Here is a 5,842-nt window from a genome sequence, read left to right as displayed (position 1 = left end):
CCTTGGGGATAAATTTGTAGGCATACCTATTTCAGAGAAACAGTTAGATGTATTGTATGTTGACCTAGAGGAGCCAGATAATCAGATCAATGTTAAGTTATTCTGAAGAAAACAGAAGCTTAAGTAGATCTTTTGAAAATCTAAAGATTGTTCATTACATATTCTTTTTATAAACACTCAGCTATTATAGCATAACTATTATATCATAACTATTATAGCACAGCTATTATAGCATAACTCTCTCGTTTTTCTTGCTTGCTAAAATAATCATCTTGGTTAATTCTATCACCTATTTTGTGTCCTAACCCATCAGCCCAACAAGGTTGAAGAAAACACAAGAACATAAAACTAGTCTCATTTTGTATTTATGACCCCTGATCTTGGTACTTTTTGCTGTCAAGCAATAATATTCCATTGCCAAATTCTTTTATCTGTTCAAGTCTTTTAGGCACATATTTTACCTTTCAGTTCTCCTTAAATATATAATACCTCTTCTCCCATTCTCACTTATAGGTGATGAGCTTGTTTTATGTCATTAACAAAATCGCAAAAATCAAAAGAGAACACCTACAGGCTTCCACCATCCTATCTATCCCATAACTTTCATCTGTACCCAGTCACTCTCCTTCACAGTCTATGACTATAGATTATTGATTCTACCCATTCTCACAGAAGACTACCCTATCTAATAAACACAAATGTTTAATTCCAGTAATTCACCTCTTTCACCTATATTATGAATTATCCCCCTGCTAGGCTGTTAATATTCAAACATACTGTATTTTCTCCCATCTTAAGAAATATATTTTTTGTACCTACTCACCAGTCCAGCTATTGCCTCATTTCTCTTCTTCCTTTTGTGGGAAAACTTCTCATAAATGTTAATCATACTGATGTTTCAAATTTACCTTCTCCCATATCCTTTGAAATAGCTCTAAACAGGCCTTTACCCTTACCATTCTTCTAAAACTGTTATATTTAAGGTCACCTACTAACGCTGTTAATCAGTTTTTAGTAGTTATGTTATTTGTTCCATCAGAAGTATTTGACACAGCAGAATTCTATGTCTTCATTGGCTGTCCAGACTTCACATTCTTACTTTTACTTATAAATTGCTGGCCATTAGTTACTCAGGGATTGATGCTTCAATATGTCTGTTCTAAATTCTAAATACTTGCAATGGTAATGACATCCAGTTTCATGGCTTTAATATCATCTGTCAGTCAGTCTCTGTCTCTATGTATCTCTGTCTGTCTATCTGTCTGTCTATCTACCTACCTATGTACCTACCTCCTACCTACCTATAATTGGTCTATCCCAGAACTCTCACCTGGGTTCCAAGTTCATACTTGCAACTGCTTACTACATTATTTTTCCATGTGAATGTCTAATAGACACTTGGATCCTAACATGGACAATTGATTTTCTAACCATTTCTTCATGCACTGGTTCTGGTCCATTTCTTCCTATCTCAATTAACGATTAAACTCTAGGCCAAAATTTGGTTTATACTTGACTCTCCTCTTTTAAATCTTACACTTATTCCATCTATAAAAATCTTGTGGCTCTACATTTGAACCATATATCAATACTTCTGCTGCTACCACCCTTCCATAAATGATAAGCTTCTCTCTCCAGGATTATAGCAACCACTTATTTCCTTGCTGATCTCTCTTTCCGGAACAATCTCTTCCAGAAATCATGTAACTCATATAGTCACCTCTTTGCCTTCTCACTGAAGTCTTTCCCAACCAACCTATGTGAAGTTTCTAGTATTTCTAGTATCCATTGCTGGCCCTATTTCTCCCTAGCAAAAATCATATTCTATATATTCTATATTTTAACATTTTGTATTTTATTTATCTGCCCAAACAAGTCTGTAAACTCTTTGACAATCAAAATGAAGATTTCTGCTTTATTTATTACTAGGAACAAAATAGCAGTTAAATAAATATGAGCACTTTTCTAATCCAGAATACTTTTTTTGTTTGCTGATAATATTCTTCGTTGAGATTCTAGAATGTGAGCCAGTTGAGAATTAATATTAGGCTTTAATATTAGGCTTTATATAAGTTTTTAAGTGCTATATGCATTTAAATGCTATATTTTGAGAAGACTAAAAAATACTCATAGTCCCACATTTAAGGGTTTTGACCTCCCTTTCAGGAGAAAAACAGAATGATTAAGGGTGTTTTGGTCACCACTCTCATATTCGTTATTTTCAGGAGAATATGTCTTAAGCTTCCTAGCTCCCTGTGCTAAAATTATTATCTTCCTTCCAGTCCTGAGTCAATTTTCTGACAAATTGGACATGATTTGTCTTAACACTTACAATTCTCTGTCAAGGCAAACGCAGTCTGCTCACACATATGGTCTCTTTTGGACAATATTTTAACTTTAATTTATTCTGCATACCTCTAAGACTTGGCAATCTCTGGGGACCTTGCCTGGACTGGAGGCAGATCCGATGAAGATCTTCTTGGACTCAATGGCTAATGGGTGAATTGCTTCTTATTTTTCACACACAGCGACATTAATCAAAATTGAAAATGTATCACCAGCATTTAGGGTTCTGAATGGTACCATATGGTGTTAATTAATCTGGAGGAATTTTACTTTTACTATTACTATTTTGGCCATTGACCTAGATGTTATTAAAATGAGGGTACCTCACTTTTGACTACTGCTCTTTTGATGGCTCTTCTGTATGAGAACACAAAGTCAGAATTTCTTCTTGGCTTTAATTCTGGGCATAGCAAGTCTAGAACATTTCAATTGCAATTATCCCTATGAGAGAAAGAAAGACAAAAGGTCTAAGATACACACAAGGAATTTCAAACTCTGTTAGTGACCCATAGTTCTATTTTCTCCCCATAATGGCTGCATTCTCTAATATAAACAGGTAGAATAAAGGTATGTAACAAATTGATCTGTTGAAATTATTTATAAGACATATTACTTTGTGGGAATATTGACATTCTATAGTCTATGGGCAGATTTTATTACCAGAAATGACCAAAGATATTCTGAATTGTGTTTGGTGAATCAGTGAGTGATCAATCTAGGTGACAAATACAAACTAAAAGGCATATTTACAAAAAAAGTCTGAAGATAATTCTCTAAAATTTGTTAAGCTATAACTTAATCTTTAGAATAATGAACCTACTTTGAAGCAATGCATTCACGAAGATTTCCACATTCTGGCATGTTTAGTAATTTCACAGTAATAATGAGTCATTCCTGAATGTTTTCTTCTTTTTTTTTTTTTTTTGAGATGGAGTCTCTCTCTGTTGCCCAGGCTGGAGTGCAGTGGCTGGATCTCAGCTCACTGCACCTCTGCCTCCCAGGTTTACGCCATTCTCCTGCCTCAGCCTCCTCAGTAGCTGGGACTATAGGCAACCGCCACCTCACCCGGCTAGTTTTTTGTATTTTTTAGTAGAAATGGGGTTTTACCGGGTTTGCCAGGATGATCTCGACTTCCTGACCTTGTGATCCGCCCGTCTAGGCCTCCTAAAGTGCTGGGATTACAGGCTTGAGCCACCGCGCCCGCCCCCTGAATGTTTTCAAAAATAATATTCGAAGATGTCTTCTTAGGATCAATACGTATATTCTATTAATAAGAGCTAATATTTGGTAGCACTTTTCATGTACCAGACAATATGCTAACATTTTAATAACATCTTTCAGTAAATATATATTGAATGCTTGCTTAACATCAAGTATTATGCTAAGAATATGAGGTACATCATAAACAAATAAAAATATAAAGGCCTCTGCTACCATAGACCATTATGGTGAAAGACAATTGGCAAAAAATGGCAGACCTAGACTGTAACAGACTAAGTAAATGACAATATTGCTATGGGTTGAATTGTATATCCCTAAAATTCTTGTTAAAATATTAAGCCTCATTGCCTCAGAAAGTGACCTCATTTGGAAATAGGGTCTTTATAGAGATAATCCAGTTTAAAAAAGGTTATTCCAAAAGCCCCAATCCAGTATGTCTGGTGCACTTTTAAAAGGTAGAACTTTGAAGACAGACCCACATGCAGAAAGAATGCCAGGTGAAGATGAAGGCGGAATCAGAGGATGTTTCTGCAAGCCAAGGAACATCAAAGACTTCCAGAAAATCACCAGGAGCTAGGCAAGAAGCAAGAGTAGGTTTTCTCTCACAACTCCAAGAAGAAACCAGTCCTACTAACAACTTGATCTTAGACTGAGTCTTCAGAACAATAAATTTCTGTTCATAAGCCACCCATTTGTGGTACTTCGTTAAGGTGGCCCGGTAAACTAATGCAAGTATGTAAGATGGTATGGAAGAACGCCTTTAAATATGGCTATGAAAAATGTCTTTTCCCCATAGGTGCATGCCAATCTTCCCATCATAAAATGGAGTGTATTTACTTTTGTATCTAAAGTAGTCATGCGCTTTACTTTTAACAACAGCATGAAGTGAAAGGGAGGCTGTGCCAGTGCCAGGAGGAAAGACCTGACAGTTTCACCTTGGCTCTCTGGGAATCCAGCTGCCATGCTTTAAACTGGAACCAGGTCTAGACTTCTGGAGGAAGAATGGCCGCATGGAGCATAATAGACAGATCTCAAATCCAGCCAGTACCAACTCACGAGTAGATCAGTGAGGTGGCCTTGTGCATTCCAATCCCCAACTGAACCCCCATCTGAATGCAGCTGCATAAGTGACCTGAACTAATGTCGCACAGAGCCGAACTGCACAAGTAAACCTTAGCTAGATTCATAGTCATGAGAAATGATATACCATTGTTGAGTTAAACATTTTTGTTTTCAAGTGATTTGTTACAGATCAATAAAGCATTTAAACATAGACCAACAAGTTCCAGGAAAATGATAAAGAAAGATAGAATGAAGAAATTGAGTAAGAGTGTTTCTATGTGCCATGGTAGTGGTGGGGGAGAGTAGGAGGCTGCAATCCTCACAGCAGTTTATGGGGTTGATATAATATCCCATTTTACAGACAAGCAACTGAAATTACAGAGGTTAAGCAAGGTGTCAATTGTTACCTAGTGAAGGCTAGATTCAAATTCAGAGTATCTGTCCAAACCACACTATCAAATAAATTACTGGAGATAAGAATAGAGTGGGTCATTGATGACGACAAAGTGTCAACAGAGTGAATTTTTCTCTCCAAGATAACAGTCTAAAAGAATACTTTTAAAATAAATATTTTAAGGACATGGTTAATTATATGTGTTGACTTAGCCCTGGTGATATGGTTTGTGTCCTCACCCAAATCTTACTTCAAATTGTAATCCCCACATGTTGGGGGAGTGACCTGGTGAGAGGTGATTGGATCATGGGGTTTGTTTCCCTCATGCTCTTCTTGTGATAACCAGTGAGTGCTCATGAAATCTGTTTGATAAGTGTCTGTCACTTGCCCCTTCTTGCTCTCTTTCTCCTGTCGCCATGTAAAATGTGCCTTGTTTCTCCTTTCACTTCTACCATGATTGTAAGTCTTCTGAGGTCTCCCCATCCATGTGGAGCTATGAGTCAATTAAACATATTTTATTTATAAATTACCCAGTCTCAGGTAGTATCTTTGTGTTGTTGTTGTTGTTGCTGTTGTTATTGTTGTTGAGACAGAGTCTCCCTCCATTGCCTAGCTTGGCGCACAGTGGCGTGATCTCAGCTCACTGCAACCTCCATCTCCTGGGTTCAAGCAACTCTTCTGTCTCATCCTCCTGAGTAGCTTGAACTACAGTCGCATGCCACCATGCCCGGCTAATTTTTGTATTTTTGGTAGAGATGATGTTTCACCATATTGGTCAGACTGGTCTAGACCTCCTGATGTCAGGTGATCTACCCACCT

The sequence above is a fragment of the Rhinopithecus bieti genome, unplaced genomic scaffold (assembly GCF_001698545.2).
Source record: "Rhinopithecus bieti isolate Rb0 unplaced genomic scaffold, ASM169854v2 scaffold_1599, whole genome shotgun sequence".
In the NCBI taxonomy this organism is placed as follows: Eukaryota; Metazoa; Chordata; class Mammalia; order Primates; family Cercopithecidae; genus Rhinopithecus; species Rhinopithecus bieti.
Note: the sequence above shows the minus strand (reverse complement) of the source record.